The sequence below is a fragment of the Dipodomys spectabilis genome, unplaced genomic scaffold (genome assembly GCF_019054845.1).
Source record: "Dipodomys spectabilis isolate Male_0828 unplaced genomic scaffold, ASM1905484v1 ptg000115l, whole genome shotgun sequence".
NCBI lineage: Eukaryota > Metazoa > Chordata > Mammalia > Rodentia > Heteromyidae > Dipodomys > Dipodomys spectabilis.
Genome location: NW_024870792.1, coordinates 16,110,218 through 16,131,766, shown reverse-complemented (window position 1 = coordinate 16,131,766; position 21,549 = coordinate 16,110,218). Strand labels below are relative to the sequence as shown.

The following is a 21,549-nucleotide window of genomic DNA, read 5'->3' as shown; positions in this document are numbered from 1 at the left end:
CCACAGCTCCACTTCAAGCTTTTGGGAGTTTATTCTTGCATGGGCTGGCTTCAAACCACTATCCTCACATCTCAGCCTCCTGAGTAGCTAGGATTTCAGGCGTGATCCACCAGCGTCCAGTTAGTATCTTTAATTTTTAAAGATGCTTTTCCCTTCAATCATCTAACCCAGTGCCCCCACACAGAGCCCACACAGCAGCCCCCCGCCACCCCCAGCTCTGTTTTCTACCAGTTATTTCTGCTAGGCTCATTTCTCTGGCTCTTTCCCCACGAAGATGCTGATGGCAGAAGCGTCTTGACATGCTGATATTTCCACAGCCATCCCTTTACAGAAGAAACGTCTGTGCAAATATTTAAATCCTGCCGTCCCTCCTAGCAAATTTGCTTTTTTAGATCAATCTGCTCTTGGACAGGGGGTAGGAACAATTTAAATGTGCAAGGGTTTCAGGGATGGGCAGTGTGTCCCGAGGTGACCTTGCTGGGGTTTGCCAGAGACTTAAATACCTGCTCCCCCTTTTCCCACCCTCCCCCCGCCTTTCACATAATCCAAGTGTTTCCTGGCGCCTGGGAAGTTCTTGCTCCTGAGTGCCAGGGACAGGGAGCGGGCACCCGTGGTACGTTTAATTAGCTATGACCTCTGGGGGGTGCCGCGGGATAGGGGCTTGGGAGCCCCAGCGAGAAGACTGCCAAGGAGCTGTTTCCTTCTGGATATGCCCCCCCCCCCCACCGGGGGGGTGTTCCTGGCGGCTGGGATCCAAGCCCCAAGCGTTGGATTCATTCGCGGCCACTCCTTGCAAGCCCAGCCAGCCTCCCTCCGCTGGGATGGACGCACGGAGCCCTCTACGGCCCAGTCAGGGTGTCCACCGTGGGCAGCTTCTGAACAGCAGGGATTCCCATCGAGGCTCAACCCGGAGGGGGGTGGGGACGAGCCAGACTCTGGGACCCCGTGCGCATCCGAGAAGGGGGACTCGTTGACCATCCCGAAGCGCAGCGGGACGACGCGGGGCGCAGCGGTCACCCGCCACCCGTGGCTCCACTCCAACCTGGCCCGCGAGCGGGAGCCGGGGGCGGGGAGCCCGGAGCGCCGCCCCGCCGGCGCGCCCCGCCCGTGGGAGAGGAGGGGCTGCGGCGCGGAGGACCACTGGAGGCGCAGCGCCGCCGCCGCCGTCGGTGCCGGAGACCGCGGCTCGGCACGCAGGCGGCGCCCGAGCCTCCGCTCGTCCGCTGGCCCGCGCGCCCGGCCGCCTGCCCCGGCCGCCCGCCCGCCTCCCCGCGGCCCCGCCGCGCCACCGCTCACCCTCCAGGTAGGTGTCGGAGCTGCAGAGCGGGTGCGTGCGGGCAGACACCGCCGCGTCCACCCGCGGCCCGGGGGCATTGTGCGCGTCCGGAGGGCCGAGGACCCCGCGAGGCGCACGGGCGGGCAGCCGCAGCTTCGGTCCCCCCCACCCCCCTTCCGGTGCATCACCTTTCCCCTCTCCAGCGGGGTTAGCACCGGAGGCCGGGAAGGGGGGGCGGAGGGAGGGAGCCTGGCTGTGTCAGCCCTTAGCGCGGCCAGGTAGGAGGGGGACGTCTTGGTCTCGCTGCCGGATCGCTGCCCTCCCCAGGTTGCGGGGAATCGCGGCCGCCAGGCACTCGCGCCCGCACCTCCCCGCTCCGCCCAGCCCCCTCCCCTCCCCCCGGAGCCCCCGCCCCCGGGCAGGCTGGGGATTGAAGCTGGGGCCGGGGGAAGGACTGATGTAATTGTCAGCGGAGAAGCGAACCCGCGCCCGCGCGAGCTGACGCCTACGCCGCACCTTTCAGGGAATCCGGGCTCCCGGGGCGGCGGGGTGGGGCGTGGGGGACGGCTGGGGAAGTTGTGCATTGGGCTTCGCCGTGCGCGTGCACTGCGGACTGCCCTCGCGGGCACCCCCTGCCCGCCCCGGCCCTCCCCGCAGCCGCGGTCCACGCTCCAGGCCAGGGCCCAGTCTGTCGTCCCCGGTTCAGATCGGGACAGGGTTTGCACTGCAGTCAAGACGTGCCTCGGTGCGTCCAGCCCGAGCTGCCCGCAGATCGCGGCGCCGGGGATGCAGGGAGCCTGGGAAGCCTGCCTGGGAAGGAAGCCCACAAGAACTAATGACACCAGCAGATTTTTTTCTTTTTAAGCCTCGGCTGTATACAGACACAGCCGCCAGCCACGCTTTTATGCTGTTTCTGAAAGTTATGACCACATACTGATTTTGTGGCATTTCTGTGATACACCTGATCGGTTGCTTAAACTAGAGATCTAAAGCCGGGGAAAGCATTACATAATGGGCATGAAGCAAATGACAGGAAACTAAGTGAATCTGCTTGTCTGCCAGATTATTTCTCTCTTCCGGACATTTTTGGGTCCCTTAAGCCCCTTTTCTCTATGAGAACTTCCATTTTAAATCGTTGGGCTAGATTTGGCAAATTGTATATTCGATTTTGATTCCTCCACTAATACTTTTCCGTAAGCATCTGTTCTTAATTTTTTTAAATGCATGCTAGTGGATAGTTGTGTGTCTCAGGGCTGATGAATAAATATTGTCTCCCAAGGTGAAAATAGGAAATTTCCCATCGTAAACGATTAAACTTTGTTTCCCCCTAGTTTAGTTTCTTTACCTTCCCATTTCCCGGTTTTGCTAACCCCTTCCCCGTCCCCTCCCCTTCGGAAGCATTTCTACAGTTTGGGTAGTGGAAGTCCACAAGGTTGATATTCCTGTGCAGTGTCACAGCATTGCAGATACAACACTAATAATAAATGAAGCAGAAGACCTGGCCGTAACTCCAGGAGTGAATAGGGTTCCCAAGGTCGAAGGGAAAGCTGCAGTGTAACTCAGCTCTAATCATGGACAGAGAATATGCGTAGCCCTCATTGGGCTGTAAGAAAGGCCATGATTGGTGGAATACTGTTCATTTTTTTCCCCAGCTAGATTCAATGTATTTTCCCCTACAAATAGCTCCCCCCCTCAATAAAAAAAATATTTGAAATTTACGCACATGCTTTTAGGAAACCTAAAAATCTTGGCTCGTATTTTCAGTTGTGATGTGAATAGCATACATTCAGTAGGTGGAGAATGTCTGGGTGAGATCAGTTTCTCCTTACCATGACTTGTCAGATATCCCTGCCTTTCATCTGATGCTGTTCTGTGCAACATTTGCAGGGTCACATAATACATTTCATATCCCTGCATTGATTTAGCTTTATTTTAACTTTGTTCATGTTCATTCAAAATGAATTGCTTGTGGCTGGAGTAGATCTGTGGACATCAAATTAGGTAAAACTGTAAGTAGATCAAAGTTTCATGTTGGGCCAGAAAGATTTCAGTTTTATTAAAACAACGTTAAGTAGCATTTGCTGATCAATTGATAATTACTTATTGAATACCCACTGTTCAAGCCTCCTGTTTAGGCACTGTACGACAGAAAAATAGTAATACAATAGTGTCCTTACCTTCATGGGGTTGAAGCCGACTTTGAAAAGATAAAATATGGATTCTCAAAAGAGGGATTTTTCTTTCATGTTAAGTAATAATTATAATACTTTTTTTACTCCTGAAAAAAGTATTTTTGTGCTATCTATTCCCTATTGGTACTTTCCACCTGGTTATTCAACATTGTGTAAGATTCAGTCATGTTGTATATAGCTATAGTTAACTTTCACTACTGTGAAGTATTCCATCTTATACATATGTAACTATGTAATATATAATGTATAACATATAACATTGTAATATAATATGTTGCTCTGTTCTCCTGCCAGTGGCCATTTTTATTTCAAAATATTATCAGTGATCATTCATGTTTCTTTCCTGTGTCCCATCATTATAGTCCGGATGGTTATAGTGACTTATGAAAGTCAGAGAACAAGGAAATACAAATAATGAGATAGAAACAGCATTTATTATGCATAGTTTACATGTTGAAGTACACTTTTTTGGTGTGTTAGTTCTGGGGCTTGACCTCAGGACTTGGGCACTGTCCCAGAGTTTTTTTTGCTCAAGGATGGCACTCTGCACCTTTACTTCTGGCTTTTTTTAAAAATTAATTAATTAATTTATTTTTGTGGTAGTTAGTTGGAGATAAGAGTCTCATGGACGTCCCTGCCTAGGCTGGCTTGGAACTGAGATCCTCAGATCTCAGCTTCTTGAGTAGCTAGAATTACAGGCATGAGCCACTGATGGCTGGCCGCCTGTTTTGTCTTTGTTTTTTGTTTGTTTTAGCGAGAAAACACTGAACATAAAACGTTGGACTCCTGTTGTCAGATGCTAGTGGTTCATTCTGGTAATCCTAGATACTCAAGAGACATCTGGAAAATTATGGTTCAAGGCCAGCCTGAAGTTTGCTAAATGCTGTCTCCAAATAACCAGCAAAAACCAGGACTGGTGTAGTGGCTCAAGTTATAGAGCACCCTGAGTTTAATCACTAGTACAACAAAAACTTTTTTTTGGGGGGGGGCGGGGGTCCAGTTGTGGGGTCTGAACTCTGGGCCTGGGCACTGTCCCTCAGCTCTTCAGCTCAAGGCTCAAGGCTAGAGCTCTACCACTTGAGCCACAGCGCCACTTCCAGCTTTTTTCATTTTGTGCTTATGTGGTACTGAGGAATCGAACCCAGGGCGTCATGCATGCAAGGCAAACGCTCTACCACTGAGCCACCTTCCCAGCCCAACATTTAATTTTTTTTTTTTATAGGATCAAGAGGTGGCTTGGGGAGGAGCACATAAGTAGATGTAAATTATTCGTGATGATCTAGTATTTGGGTTTGGTGATGAGCTCATGGTTGGTCATTATGTTAAAAAAGAAAATAAGGATGTTGGGGTTGGGAAGGTGGCTTAGTGGTAGAGCGCTTGTCTTGCATGCCTGAGGCCTGGGTTCGATTCCTCAGCACCACATAAGCAAAAAGAAAAAAGCTGGAAGTGGCGCTGTGGCTCAAGTCTGAATACATGTGCTTGGCTCTGGGTGAGTAACTAAGACCCTCATACTGAAGAATATGGCCCTCTAATAATGTCACTGGAGTGTGGAAAAGTCAGTGAGAGTGAAGACTACATAAAACTCATTAGTATTATTCTTTACTGTATGTGTGGGGGTAAGGGGGAGGGGGGATCCTGGAGCTTGAACTCAAGGCTTGGGCACTGCCCTTGAACTTCTCTTTGCTCAAGACTACCACTGGAGCCAGCTCTACTTGCAGGTTTTAGTTTTAGTTTTTAGTAGTTTATTTGTTAATTTAATTTTTATTTTTTAATTGAAAAGGTGATGGGGGTTACACTTACATAGGTAAGGCAATAAGTACATTTGTCTTTAATCATTGTTACCCCATCCCTCTTTATCTCCCACTTACCCCTCTCTATCCCAACCCCGCCCCCAACAAGTGGTAGTGGTTTATTGGAGATAAGAGTCTCATGGACTTTTCTGCCTGGGCTGACTTCGAACTGCAATCCTCAGGTCTCAGCATCCTGAGTAACTAGGATTACAAGCATGAGTCACCAGCTTTTAAAGTATGGAGATTGTCCATACTGACAATGATACAGGTTCTGGGACCAATTTTGAAGGATTAGCTCAGGGAACAGTTTACTGGAGGAGGTGATTTGGCGTGTCAGGAGCTATGTTCCTAAGTTATTACACACATCTAAAAGGAAGATATTAATAGTCACCTTATATGGTGCAGGTAATGTGATTAGATGGAGGGACTAGAATCTTTAGGGATAATCTTTGCTCTCCTGTGGTTTACTATTGATGTTGCCAGGCAATGATTTATGCATGGGTATTCTGTCATCTTTAAATATTGTTAACTGTAGTAAGGGTTACTTATGTCATCCTGTAGAGAGAAGGATACAGGCTGAATGTTTTTTCAAATCGTTATTTATTTGATAAATACTGTGATAGATTTTCAACATTTTCTTATATTCTAGTTTTTATATGGTTTTCTGCATGTTTCTTGACATTTTTTATCCCTAACATTTTTTTCTTGCTAATTTTGCATCAACTGTTGTAACAATGGAAGGTTATATCATTTTGTCTGACAAAATCTAGTCCTCAATTGTCTTTCCGTGACATAGTAATTTGGAAAACATCTTGCTGATAGTTCCAACAGCAGTTAAGTAGAAATGTGGCAGCATGTTTGATTTAAAAAAAAAAAAAAGACTGACCTCCCAAGGGAACAAAGCTTGTTGTTTAGTAAAGTCAGAAGTTACCAAAAGGCCCTAAAAGTAAAGGAGTCTATAGTCTTGGTTTCCAAGGCTAATTTTGACATTCTTGCATTCAGCTGTACATACTTTACATTCCCTAAGTGAATACACTAAATGATTTGAAATCCAGATTTGATTTAGGAGTTTTGATTAAGGCAATGGAATAAAGTTAATTTTAGGGCTAACTAAATCTAGGGTGAGCATGAAATACATCTCTGTTACTGAAGTTGGTAGTCTGCTATTTTGACATAGATCTGACTTTCATAAACTTTTGATACAGTTCTTTTTGCATGTAGTCATTTGATTACCAATCTCAGGCTGATCCCTTTCTCAGGGAGGTGACCGAGTCTATGGCTGTCATGTGAAAGTATCTTTCTTTGTACAGCTGGAGTGCCAGATGTCGGATAAAGTGCTGGATCATAGGGTTGACCTATGATAGAATCTACCAGTTAAAGTCACCGTTGAATATGTATACTGAGGTGTGGGTGGATCTGGCTTTGAATTTAGAATTAGCATGCAGTATCTATTTTCTTCTTTTGTTCTCCCAACTTTTTCTAGACTTACGTTGAGAGTGCTCTAGAAAGAATATATGCAGTCATTGCAAAGAAGTTATTTTAAATGTAATTCTATATTAGTTTGTTTTAGGTTAGCTCAAGATAAGTCCTCTCTTCATAAAAAGTATTTAAATGTTATCAACAGGAAAAAACAGGTTAGGAAAGAGATAATTGGATGGGTGAATTCAGAGCCAGTAGGAATGGAATAATGTTGGGTTAGTTGTGTTTTTTTGTTTTGTTTTGTTTTGGGGATGGGGTCTGATCATGGGCCTGAATTCTGGGCCTGGGCACTGTCCCTCAGCTCTTCAGCTCAAGGCTAGCACTCTACCACTTGAGCCACAGCGCCACTTCCAGCTTTTTTTCTGCTTATGTGTTGCTGAGGAATTGAACCCAGGGCCTCATGCATGCAAGGCAAGTGCTCTACCATTGAGCCACCTTCCCAGCCCCATTGTTGTTGTTTTAATGGGAAACAAAGTAGATACAGATAAGTGGTCATTAAAGATCCAAGTTAAGTCTTATCAGAAAATTGAGTATACTGAGTGATGGTAAGAGGTAAGGGTCTAAATTCCTAGTGGATTTGAAGAATTCATTCTCTCCTCAGTTTGTGTTCACTACTCTGTGGGTGAGTATAGTTTTTATTTTTATTTTTTGGTTTGTTTTCAACAGTCTTGAAGTTTGAACTCAGAGTCTTGAGCTTATTCATCTTGCGTGTTCATCTGATGCTCTACTACCTGAGCCAGGCTTCCAGCCCTGAATGAATGTAGTTCTGATACTAAAATAAATCACAGTGTAAGTGTTAAATATCTGTAAGTTATAAGTGTTATGAAAATGGGATGATAAATTATAGGAAATAGAAAAGCCCAATGATTTTGTCTGACAACAGTTTACTCGAGGAAATTCCAGCTGACAGAGCTAGTATCTCAGAAAATCTATAGAATTGGACAAAAAGCCGAGCAAAGAAAGGAGGCCAAACTAAATATTCTAATATTCAGGAATATTTAAGAGATAATTGGCTTAGAGAGAGAGAGAGAGAGAGAGAGAGAGAGCATTATATATGACATTTAACTATTAAGCATAAAATAAGTTTAAATAAGTAAATCAACTTCAAGTTTAAGTAAAACAATAGTTAAAAATTTTGAAGCTTGTCATTTGATATTTTTTCACTCATATATGAGATTGAATACCAACAGCTCAAACAATTCATGTTTAATGCACAAAAGTATCTTCTTTAAAGATTATCTTTAAACATCTTTTTCTGGTATTAGAGTTTGAACTCAAGTCCTCTTGAGTACTTAACTAGTGCTCACCACTTGAGCCATGCTTCTGGCCCCACTTTTTGCTAATTGCCCTGGATAGCTTTGAACTATGATTCTCCAGATATCAGCCTTCTGAGTAACTAGGATTATCTGAGCCACTAGCACCTAGTTTACATTATCTATTCTGCTCAAAGAAAACTGTATAACATTTTATAAAAAGGATGAAGAAAATACCCAGGCACTAGAAGTGGCATGATGCTTGAATAATCTTTTTATTTGACTCCTAAGATGTTGTGGCTGACAGGTATTTCCATGTGGGAAAACAGAGGCCTAGAGACCTGTCCAGTAACACTCAGTACTTTATGCCATTATGGCTAAGAGGAAATGATGGTGATATATAATTAAGTTCTTTCCTAAATTAAGGAATTAAGGGTAGGAGCCTGAGAAAGCCAACGTCATCATCTGCAGTGGGATTTTAAATTTTCTCTGCTGTACTTTTCTGGCGTATTCTTCTGATTGGCATAGAAGGTAAAGATCATGAGTCTCTTTCTCTTTCTCTCTTTTTCTCTCTGAATGTGTGTATTTGACAACCTTTAGCTTGGTCATTTTAATTCAGTAGATAGGCAAGAATAGAGAACAATTAAATTATTCTGAATTAGATACTTCTCTATCACTTTTTCTTTGCCATTCACTTTTTTGCATTAACATAAGAGAAAATTAAAGATTAGGGTTATTTAGGTCAAGCATATCACATTAATTTTTATTTTTTATCTTGCATCTTTTTTTTTTTTTTGGTCAGTCATAGGACTTGAACTCTGGGCTTAGGCACTGCCCCTCAGCTCTTCAGCTCAAGACTAGCTCTCTACCTCTGGAGCCACAGCACCAGCACTGGTTTTCTGGTGGTTTTTTGGAGATAAGAGTCTCACAGCCTTTTCTGCCTGGGCTGGCTTTGAACTGCCATCCTCAGATCTCAGCCTCCTGAGTAGCTAGGATTATAGGCATTAGCCGCTGGCACCCAGCTTTATCTTGCATCTTATCAGCAGTTCTCACTATAAGTCTTTTTTTTTTTTTTTGGTCAGTTGTGGGGCCTGAACTCTGGGCCTGGGCACTGTCCCTCAGCTCTTCATCTCAAGGCTAGCACTCTGCCACTTGAGCCACAGCGCCACTTCTGGCTTTTTCTGCCTATGTGGTTCTGAGGAATTGAACCCAGGGCCTCATGCATGCAAGGCAAGCACTCTACCACTGAGCCACCTTCCCAGCCCTCACTATAACTGAGACAAACCTACTTACCCTTTTAGAGGGTATTGAAGTTAAAGAAGAACAATGACTATATACTTTTAGATTTTCAAAAATCCAACTTAAACCTGGCCTCAGTTTCTACCAGTAGTGTCACCTCACATGTACTAAAAAAGTCTAAGCTTTGTTTACTTACTTATGTTGATGGCTCTGAGAATGGAGCCCAAGGCTTTGTGTATACTTTGCAAGCACTGTACCACTGAGCTAAACTTTCACCTTCTTAAACATTTGAAGAAGTTACTTTGATTTTTTTTTTAATACATAATACAGTGGCAGCATTATATTATTCAGACTAAAATGTTCAAACTTTGAACAATAAAGTATGGAAAAGAGCATTCAAATATATTTGTTTAGAGGCAAAGTTGAAAGTCTGATTTTATTTTAACTATGATTATATTTTGCTTTTATGTTTCTCTGTAGCAGCTAGACAGGCTTTTGCATATTCTCACCCCATCAGGAAACACATCTGAACGGTTTTTGGTGTGTAATTTTTCTAGAATAGAAAAAGTAGCCCAATTTGAATGGCATGTTGATTATAAGCAGACATTAATGAAATTCCCTTGCTTCCAATAAACTTCAAATTTAAGCAAGAACTATAGAGGGTGATATACAAGATAGGCCAAGAAAATATAGGGTTGGTGTGAAACTCCATGCACTGTACAAAGCATAATACAGAGCAAAATCTACAATTCACTCAGGTAATAGAGAAAGGTAAGAGAAGGAAGTGGGTGGCTATTGTGCCCTGCCTGACTTTGTCTTATTTCAAAAAGTGCCAACAGAGGAAATACATGCAAATCAGTCATTTTGGGAACCTGTCTATACATTAAAATTTTAAAAAGGTTTAAACACCTTGAAGAAAGTAGAAGATCTGGGATAAAAATTCTGATAAATTGAAAGCATTTGAGATTCAGGATATGCAATCTCCATATGCAAAAGATAAACATCTTCACACTAGAGACTATTTTCTGCATCACTGACATCCAACAAGTGCCTATATATCAAAAATAAAAAATTACTGATAACCAAGTGGAAAGAGGCAAATGAAAAAGAGTTCACAGAAAAGGAATTACAAAATACAAAATTATCTTTACCTCATGATGAGAGAGATGCAATTTAAAAGTTATTTAAACCCATTGGATTGGCAGAAATCATGTTTGTGAATATCTTTCAATGGCAAGGCTTCAGGGAGACCAGGGAACTTGTGAGTTGTTGGTAGGGAAACACAATGATGCAATATCTGTGGAGAGCAGATTGCCACTACCCAGACAAATAAAGAATTACCTACCTTCCCACCCCAGAGACCCCCAGGAATTTCTCTGTAGATATACTTCGACTTCGCAGTATGAATTTACATGAAGTTAATAGTATGAACTTTAAAAGCACTGATACTCATTTCTAGGCAATGGGTTAAATAAATTAGGAAAAAATTCAAAATTAGGTAGCTGTTAAAAAACTATATGACTACATGGTATTTCCTATTGTGGAAGCATACCTAAGATGGAATGAGAGAACAAATCAAAGTAGAGACAAAAGCAATGGCCATTTTATTAACAATGAATATATCTTTCTTTCACTTGGAACTAAAAGGCTGCCTCTGGAAGGTCCCACAAAAATTGGTGACCATAGCCAGGTGCCAGTGGCTCAGGCTTGTAATCCTAGCTACTCAAGATATTGAGATCTGAGGATCACAGTTCAAAGCCAGCCCAGGCAGGAAAGTCATGAGACTCCTATCTTGAATGAACCACCAGAAAACTGAAAGTCACAGTATGGCTCAAAGTGGTAGAGTGCTATTCTTGAACAAAAAAGCTCAGGGACAGCACCAGGCCCTAAATTCAAGCCCTATGACTGACCCATCCCCTCACCCCCCTAAAAAGTGGTGACCATGATTGCTTCTGGGAAGGAAAACTGGAAGTTTAGGGTAGACATGCAAGAGGCACATTATTATTTGTTTACTGTGTGCCTTAAACTGTTGTTGCATTTTTTTTTTTTTGTCGGTCGTGGGGCTTGAACTCTGGGCCTGGGCGCTGTCCCTCAGCTCTTCAGCTCAAGGCGAGGACTCTATCACTTGAGCTACAGCGCCACTTCCGGTTTTCTGGTGGTTTATTGGAGATAGGAGCCTCACAGTCTCTCCTGCCCAGGCTGGCTTTGAACTGCGATCCTCAGATCTCAGCCTCCTGAGTAGCTAGGATTACAGGCGTGAGCCACCAGCGCCCGGCTGTTGTTTACATTTTTAAACACATGAGATCCTATTGTCTCATCCAACCTAGTTTTCTAATTTAGTGAGGATCATTTGTGCTGATCAGGTATGTATTGTAACCAGTAGACTTCCTTTGCAAGTTTGGGGCCCTTCTGTGTTGATATAAGAACATACCAGCTGGCATAAACAGTCACCCTTAATACAACTCTAACAGGCTCAAGTTAAAAGAGGAAAGACATTCAAAGCAGTTGCCCTTTGGGAAGGAATCGGAACATCTTCATTGCCCATCATTGCCTGGTTCTCTTCAACTGTGCCCCAGCTAATTGGTCACACTGGGAGGGAGACCCAAGGAACACTAAGTTGGACCAGAGTATGAGGGGAATGCAGGTGGAAATAGAAGACAGCGAAGGCACAATCAGGCTGGGAGATTCATTGCTAGTCCAGCAGCATCAAGGACACCTGTAGTGGTGCAGAGAGGAGAATGTAATTCTGTAGGTCACAGTCTTGAGATTGTTGCTACCATGAGATTTGGTGCAGTGTCCGGGAATCTGTAGTTTTTAAAGGTGCCTTTGTAACTCCTTTGAACAACTACATAAAGATAATAAAAATTAGAAGTAAAATAAATTGTAATTTTAAATGCTTAAAAAACAGTGCCTTTGGTTTGGGGAGCCAGTACTGGCAATTGCCTATCTCTCCAAACCTCATTTTAAAGATAGAGCATCTCCTTCAGCCCTCCATTCTCTGGAATGTTTTTATAAGTATCTCTAGAACCATTTATGGATTCTCCCTTACTTGCATGCAGCTCTTACTGTTCCTCCTCATTCTCTTCTTGGTCCTTCATTTTCTCTTCTCTCTTGCCCTCCCCCTTACTGTCTTCCACCTCAGCTTCTTTAGTGCTGGTATTACAGCATGCCCACATCCACCTTAGATACATCCTTTTAAAAGTGATTATTAAACCTTGCCTTTGTCCTCCTAGAGCCTCCTGGGATAATGAGAAGAAGCAGAGGTAGCACAACTGAGTCGTCAGTAGAATCATTGCTTTGAATAATATGTATAGAAGTGAGACTAAAGAAAAGAAAATACAATCATGGTGCAAAATCTAAATTTCCTAAAACGTCATAAATATATATTTATTCAAAGTTAATATATACAACCTTTTATTTAGAACTGGTCGTTGTAGATCAGAAATGACACTGATTTGGGGTGAAGAATGTTACATCATCTTCTCTTCTTTTAGCCTCTAGGCATGCAGCTAGAATCAAATATATGTTCTAATACATGAACTGAGTGTATATCTCTTCTCTATGAAAGGTTGGATTTGTGTGTGTGTGTGTGTGTGTATGTGTGTGTGTGTGTGTGTTTATGTCCTTTTTCCAACAAGCATTTGGTAACTAGAAGGAATCATCACTAGACTTGTAATAGCATGCTACAGGGAGCTTTAGGTGTCAAGCAGGGTGCTGAAGGACGAAGGGTAGAAAGGTGAATGGGAAGGTCACAGTACTCAAGTCACAGAAAAAGCCTTTTTGATGATCTCTGAAGGCTGGGCTTTAGGAAAGTCTGAAATACATTCCTAAACCCTTTCCAGGACTGTGGAAATTTCAGATGCTTATGGTCTTTAATTGGTGTGTCTAATACACCTTATTCCTAATGGAATGAGTGCAGGTTTAATCTTACATGAGTGAACATTTAACTACATTTAAGAGAGTAGAGATTAAATACATGTGAACATAGTATTGGGGTAGTCTGCTTGTTTCTCCTTGCCACAAATTCAGCTTTTTTCAACTTAATCCTCTGTGAAAAGCCTCATGTTTTTAACTCTTTTTAGTCAGAGAAAAGGTGTGTATCAAATGATTGGCAGAGCCCTGGATTGGCTATCATAGATAGTCAAGCTCCTCATAGCTTCCTGTTTACCAAACAGCTGACCTTAGGTCAGTAAGTAACTAGAGCTTTTCTTTATCTGATAAATGAGCAGGAAACAGTGGTCCTTTAAGTCTTTTAAGATAAAGTGAAATTATCTATCATTATATTAAATTCCCATTTCCCTAGGATCTATAGAAGCAAAGAATTAAAACGACTGCATATTTTTTTTCCTGTAGTTTGATTTAGGGATGTACATTTGATACTGAACTTCTCCCAAAGGGTTGTTAAAACAATAAGAAACAAAGCCAGGCCCTGGTGGCTCCTGCTTATACTCTTAGCTACTAGGCTGAAATCTGAGGATCATGGTTTGAAGTCCATATGGGCAGAAAAGTTCATGACATTCTTACCTCCAGTTAACCAGCAAAAAAAAAAAAAAAAAAAAAAGAGAAATAGAGGTGTGGCTCAAATGGTAGAGCACTAGCCTTGAGTAAAAAAAGCCAAGCAAGAGTAAGAGGCCCTGAGTTCCAGTCCTAGTCATTTGCATTCTATTTCCACCTGGTTTCTTTTCATGTGAGCACACATACATGAAAAGAAACCAGGTGGAAATAGAATGCAAATAACAAGTTAATTATAAAGTTTTTCCTAACTTGTTAATTGGCCTCGTGAGTCTTTGAAAGTTAATTTGTTCCACATGGAAGTAGAAAGCCCCAATTGCTGGCCAGTTTGGGGTAAAACAGGCCTCAGGTCAGCCCATTTCAGGTTGTTTGTCTTTGAGGATGCTGGCTCCCCTCTGCCTGGTTCTATTTGCTGCCTTTCTTCACCCAGCATTGCCTTGCCTGTTTACACTCAAGTCTCTGTCTCCCTTTATGTCTAGCCCATCTCCTCTCATTCTTCAGGAAACACAGAGATGTCTTAGCTCTCCTGTGGTCATTTTTAATGGTCTTGTACATTTTGTCTTCCTAAGCAGAGTGGGAGTACCTTTTCTTAAAAGGTACCCAGATCCTGGGTTTTTACTCCACATACCTGGCCCTACTCCCCATTTTTCTGGCATCCTTAAAGAAAGAAGTGTTGCCTATAATTGGCACCCTATAAAACACGAATCTTTTCCAGATCTTAATTTTATATCATTTATTAGGGAATTTCTTGAGAATTATAGTTCACTTTAAGAAATTGTACATGGGTACCATGGCACGTGCCTGTAGTTCCAGCTCCTTGGGAGGCAGAGATATGGAGGAAGGGATTCCAAGCCAGCTCAGACCAAAAGTTTGTGAGACCCTATCCACAAAAAGCAGCACGTGATGAGCATATCTTTAATCTCAGATATGAGGGAGACATAGATGGTAGGATAACAGTTTTAGGTAGGCCTCAGGCCAAGAGCTTGAGATGCTATCTGAAAGATAACTGAAGGAAAAAAGGGCCAGGTTGTGGCTCAAGAGGTGTAGTTCCTACCTCTCAAGTGCAAGGTTCTGTGTTCAAATCCTAGTGCCACAAACAACTCATATGAGAAATCATTCAGAGACATCAATATAGAGCCTCCAACCAGTGATGCTAAGTAGTCTTGCCTAAACGGACAAGTTGGGCTGTGGAGTCAACTGATTTTTCTTTTCTTGAACGTCTTTTGCTTTTTCCCTCTATAGCCATGAGGCCTCTGACACTAGTTCAACACTGCCCTTGCCTGCCATGAGGCTTCTGTTCTGACACATGCCAAACACTGGTGCAGAAAGTAATTTGATTCTCACACATGTTTATAGTAGTGGCAGAGAGCTTCCTGGTTTTTCTTTCCCTTGGGCTGTTTTTCTTTTAAGCTCTGAGGTTCATTTTCCAGATAGGTCCAGATAATTAGGATGACATGGTCTCACTTGGTGCTAGTTAAGTCTGGGCTTGCACTTTGTTACCAGATTCTATATTATGTATTACATATTATCCAGAAAACAACAGAAATGTGTTTTGTCACAGTTCTGGATAGCTCTAGAGTCTAAACATGCAAAGTCTAATTTAGTAGCCCCAGATATTCTTTGGCCTATTGTACCATAATGCTGATCTCTGCCTCCTTCATTTAAATGTCTCTCTTTCCTGTGGATTCAGAGCGCATCCTACTCCAGAATGTCCTCATTTTTATGAATTTCTTTGTGACAAGACTGTTTTCAAATAAGGTCACATTCTGGGGTTAGGACTTCGTGTCTCTTTTGGGGAACACATTGAACCCATAAGAATGAATTTCTTGGGTGGACTGGCCAGGCAAGGCCTGCTTAGTGGAGACATTTGAGTGGAGCCTAAAGGATGGGAAGGTCTGGGTTCTGTTCCTATTCATCAGAAGGACGAAGAAGAAAAGAATACTCAGCAGCAGCTGAGTATCTGATTCAGACAAATTACTTTTTTTTTCTGGTCTTGTGGCTTGACCTCAGAGAGCCTTGGTGCTCAAGTGCTTTAGTGCTCTACAAATAAGTCACAGCTTCACTTTCCTCTTTCTGGGTTAATTGGAGAGGAGAGTCTCACATACTTTACTGCTCAGGCTGGCTTTGAACTGAGATCCTTAGATCTCAGCCTTCTGAGTAGCTAGGATTATAAGCATGAGCCACTGGCCCCTGGCTTGGATAAGTTACTTTTATGGTGGAAAACCATATAATTTCATCCTTGAACACTTCTACTTTTTATTCTTTGCTTTCTATAAAAATACTGCACAGAAAGGTTACAGTTACATGAATGAAGTAATGAGTACATTTCCTACTTTGTATTCTTGATTACTTCGACTTTTGTTTTGGCAAACAGTGAAGCTGTTAATCACATTTAAAGAACTCTATTCTTTAACAGTCAGTTTTGCATTTTAATAATAGAATTCTTTAAGAATTGTAACATTTGGGCAGGACTTAGAATAGTACACTATTTTTTAGTAGTAAGAGCTTAAAACTAACCATATCCTTGAAAAACCCAAGATCATATATATACATATACATATATACATACATATATATATATTTATTTATTGTGAGAATACCGTACAGAGGAGTTACAATTACATGGGCAAGATAACGAGTACATTTCTTTTTTTTGGGGGGGGGGTCTGGTTGTGGGGCTGAACTCTGGGCCTGGGCACTGTCCCTCAGCTCTTCAGCTCAAGGCTAGCACTCTACCACTTGAGCCACAGCACTACTTCTGGCTTTTTTCCCCCTGCTTATGTGGTGCTGAGGAATTGAACCCAGGGCCTCATGCATGCAAGGCAAGCACTGTACCACTGAGCCACCTTCCCAGCCCCTTGTACATTTCTTATCAAGCATTGTTGCCTCCTCTTTGTTTCCCCTTCCTATCCCTTCCCATACTCCTCCCACCTCCCCCAACTGGATCCTCCCCCCTCACCAAAGTTGTAAAGTCAAGATCATATATTAAATTGAGATTTTTAAAATAAGATTCATTATTGTAATTGTCCTCTGTTGAGATTTAATGCTAAGTAGAATTAGTGAGATATATGTAAATATTTATGAAAAAGTTTTTAATTTTTTTTTAAAGTCACAAAATGAAACAAAAATCTGCTGGGCATTATGACTCACACCTGTAATCCTAGCTACTGAGATCTAGAGGATTGAAGTTTAAAGCCATCCTGGGAAAAAATGTCCACTAGATTCCATTTTCAAAGTAAATGGCAAAAGAGGTCCAGAGGCATGGCTCAAGTACCAGTTGAATGAGCAAGCAGAGTGTGAGGCCCTGAGTTCAAACCTTGGCATCACATTAACTAATTAACCAACCATTCCTGGGGTTGTTAAAGCCAGAACAATTTTATGTTGAACTGTTAACCTCTTAGAATTTAGAAGAGGGAGAAGGTATCTGATTATACTGTAATAGTGAACTATTGACAGTATGAAATACTCATCAGCACATTGCATATGTTATAGCCAGAATGTTGATGTAGCTAATGTATATATATTTGTGTATATTACAGATGAAACTGGACATGTTCAGGGTATGGCATAGACTTTATGTTACAGAAAAGTCCTACTTATAAATCATAAACATGTGTAACGAGTTTCAAATATGAGTTCAGAATGTTTATGTAAAATTAGGCTTTTGTAGTGGATGGCTATGTAGTTATGGCTTTGGGTTTCAGGCACAGACTGAGGCCAAGGCTGTGTAGTCCAAATCCTAGCCATGTCTAGCTTTATGACCTTCAATGAGTCATGAAACCTATCAGATGGGGTTGCTGGAAGGATGTAGAGAGTTTGTTTCCTGTATATTTCTTAGCACAGGGTACATAGTAAATGCTATAATAAGTACTAGCTGTTATTTTTAGCATGCCAATTGAAAATGAGATGTATTAATATCTATTAATTGGAATACTTATGTAACCTGGAAATACAGTCATCATGTTTCTTAAGCCTTGTTACAAATCAAATGCTAATTTAAGAATGAAAGGAAGTTGTCAGCAATATTACCAAGGCTCTGTTCTAATGCTACCAGCCTGTTAGAAGTATTTTATAGGCGTACCCACTGCTTACTCATGGGCATGACAATGTTCAGGAAATTGTTAGAGCATAAGGGAGAAAGATGATAAAACTGTTGACCCTGTTCTCAGGAACCTGCCCATTGTATTGGGGGGTGGGTAGAGACAAGACACAATCTAATATAATACCAAGTATGATAGTGTAAATGTTGCACAAAGCATGTGATTTAGTGCTGTGAGCATCTCTTGACCTGCAAGAATCCAAGGAGGTTTTATGGCTATGAAGGCCAGGGATAGAAATTTAGCAATTCATGACATTTTTTAGGAATGAACAGGAGGAGAAATCTGAGGGAAAGACAAAACAAGTTGTGTAATAGACAAAAGACAGAGCGTTATGTTTTCAATCAAGGAAAGAATTTCTATGAACAGAACAATGGACCCTTATGGGTGTTAAAAAATGTCAAGGAGAATGAAGACTGGAGGAAGACTATGGTGTGTCTCTGCACCTGGTACTAAGGAGCTTCGCTTGGAGATAGTTACAGTTAATATTGGGTGTCAAGCCAGATGGAATACAAAATACTTGGAAATATGGCAGCATTGTCTGTGGGGATTCTGAGCGTGTTTCCAGATGGAATTACCACGTGGGACTTTTTTTTTTTGTTGGTCGTGGGGCTTGAACTCTGGGCCTGCACTGTTCCTCAGCTCTTCAGCTCAAGGCTAGCACTCTACCTCTTGAGCCACAGCACCATTTCCGGTTTTCTGATGGTAAATGGAGATGAGCCTCAAGGGGACTTTCCTGCCTGGGTTGGCTTTGAACCTCGATCCTCAGTCCTCAGATCTCAGGCTCCTGAGAAGCTAGGATTACAGGCATGAGTCACCCATGCCCAGCCCGTGTGGGATTTTTTTTGTTGTTGGTGTGAAAATACCGTATAGAGGGGTTACAATTACATGGGTAAGATAATGAGTACATTTCTTATTATTGTTGCCTCCTCCTTTGTTTCCTCTTCCCATCCCTTCCCACCTCCCACCCCCCCACGCAAGTTGTAAAGTTTGTTTTTTGACATAACGACTTATACATCTCATTGTTGCAATGGGTCCACCTGTATCCCTATTTAAACAATTTGTTTTTTCCCTTCCCCTCCACAAATTATACCAACATCAAATACAGTGAAAGCAGGGGTTATACCGTGGGGGAGGGACACACAAAGCAACATCATCTTATAAATGATCTTACAAATATGTTAGAAACAATCGCAAGAAAGAAAAAAACATATGAATACTTATCTTGGGGTTCATTTCACCTAACATCAACTTACCTGACCTTTTCTACTTGTCTCAGACATATACTAGTTATTGCAAATAAGGGGAACCATGGGACCTATGTTTGTTTGGGCCTAGCTTACTTCACTTACTATAAATTTTTCCGAGTCTTTCCATTTTCTAACAAATGGGGCAATGTCATTCTGATGGAGGTACAGAATTCCATTGTGTATATATACCACATTTTCTTGATTCATTCATCTACTGAGGGGCATCTGGGTTGGTTCCGTATCTTAGCTATGGCATATAATGCTGCAATAAACATAGTTGTGCTGGTAGCTTTAGTATGGTCTTGTTTGTGTTCATTTGGGTAAATGCCCAAAATGGGATTGCTGGGTCATAGGGGAGCTCTATGTGGAATCTTTTGAGGAACCTCCATACTACTTTCCAAAGTGGTTGAACAAGTTTACACTCCCACCAGCAATGCAGTAAGGTTCCCTTCTGTCCACATCCCGTCCAGCATCTGTTGTTGGGATTTTTTTATGCACTGGGTAAGGAAGATAACTCCATCTCAAGATGAGTAGGCTAAGCCATGCAGTCATTCCAGGATCAGAGGAACAAAATTAGGAAGGGTAAGTGTGTCTGTGTATTTCCTGCTAAGCTGGAACATAGAATTTTTGTTCTCTTTTGGGATATTTATCTTCCAGATTCTCTGGGCTTTGGACTGTTGGACACAAACCAATGTCCCAAGGAATCTCAGATCTTTGCCTTCAGACTGAGTTCCACCATCATCTTCTTCCATCCTGAGGCCTTTAAGCTTAGGCTGAGATACTGTCAGCATCTTGGGGTCTAGGAATTGAAGACACCCTACTTTGGGACTTCTTTCTCCATGTAACATGAGACATTGCCCCCTCATATTCTTTGTACATCTGTTAATTTGCGATATTTGTATGTATGTAAGTATGTATGTATGTTGTATGTATGTATGTATGTATGCATGTCTATATATATGTATATGTATTGTGCCAGTCCTGGAGCTTGAACTCAGTGTTTGAGCACTGCCCCTGAGTTTTTATTTTGCTCAAAACTAGCACTCTACCACTTGAGCTACAGCTTCACTTCTTGACTTTTGCTGGTGAATCAGAGTTAAGAGTCTCACAGATTTTCCTTCCTGGGCTGGCTTTTGAAGCTTGATCCTCCTGTCAGACTTCTGAGTAGCTAAGGTTATAGGTATGAGCCATCAGCACTTAGCTATTTGTTTATTTGACAAGGTAATTTGAAAAGGAGTTTCTTTAAGTCAGGTGGTATACAGTCTTCTTTTATCTGTGTAATTCACTTGAAGCCATTCACACAATGACACTTTTGTCAACAGTAGATCTTATATGTGACATGTGTGTCTCATGAGATTATAATAAAACTAAGAAATTATTCCCTCCTAGTGACATGTAGCCATTCTAATTAGCATAATGCATTACATCTGTGTTTATAATGATGCTGATGTCAACCAGCTATTCAACTCCAGATGTATAAAAGTGGAACAGAAGCTTCGCATAGGGGTTCCCAATCATTACAGCACTTCAGAGACTGAGGTGGGAGGATTGAGGGTTGGAGGCCAAATGGGGCTAAATAATGAATTCAAGGCCAGTGTGAGTTATAGTTTTGCTCAGTGGTAGGCCCTGAGTTTGACTTCCAATACCACCCCTTCCTTCACTCTTAATTTTGTAGGCTACACTTTGGATTCTTGTCTGCCTGCCCACCCCCACCTTCTATCTTCATTTGTCTCCTCCTTCCCCTTGACCCCACTGAAATGGTATCCCTTTGGAGTACCTGCTTCCTAGTGTTTTATTTTGCTGAATTTTGATTTTGGCTTTTTAAGGAATTACGCTATTTGAGATCTCCCTTGAATCGCTTGGATAGATGCATTAATGCATTTGTATACACTTGCATATCACCAAAATTATGTACTTAGGAGTTTGTAAGCTAAATCTAGCTTCCGCATATAAGGGAAGACATGAATTCTTGTCTCTCTGGGCCTAACTTACCTTACTTCACTTAATTTTTCCAACCCTTTCCATATGTTTACAAATGGTACAATATTCTTCTTTCTAGTGGATGAGTAAATTCCATTGTGGAATATATATATATCTTTTTAAAAAAGAAAGCAGACTGATTGTATTAGTCAGTTTGGTTCTGGTCCTGTGGCTCCCTGGCTGTCTGAGAGACATAGGCTCCAACCTTCCATTCCCTTGTGAGTGACTGCTCAGTCAGAGGGAAGCCTGCAGGGACTGATTACCATTCAGAATTTTTTTTCATTTGTTAAATCCCCCAAACTATTGCTGTTAAAGGGCTTTTTTTTTTTTTTTTTGGTAGAACTAGCAATATCTATTCATCTTTTTCAACTTCATGTCACATTGCGATGTGCTCATTAGGCATTCAGTAAGTGTTCTTAAATATATAATTTTTGTTAATTGGTTCAAATAAAATTACCCTGTATTTTGTTTGCCATTATAA

General features: G+C 41.9%; 1 protein-coding gene across 4 annotated transcripts in view; it reads left to right on the top strand.

The window, feature by feature from the left end:
* The first annotated feature begins 1,282 nt into the window (after positions 1-1,282).
* Positions 1,283-21,549, top strand: part of Osbpl6 (oxysterol binding protein like 6) — a 184,250-nt gene continuing 163,983 nt past the window's right edge. For 3 of the 4 annotated variants that reach the window (XM_042688285.1, XM_042688284.1, XM_042688283.1), the window contains exon 1: positions 1,284-1,303. The gene's annotated coding sequence lies outside the window, so the exon portion shown is untranslated. Of the gene's footprint in view, positions 1,304-21,549 lie in introns of all 4 variants that reach the window. The other variant, XM_042688282.1, reaches the window with a different exon arrangement.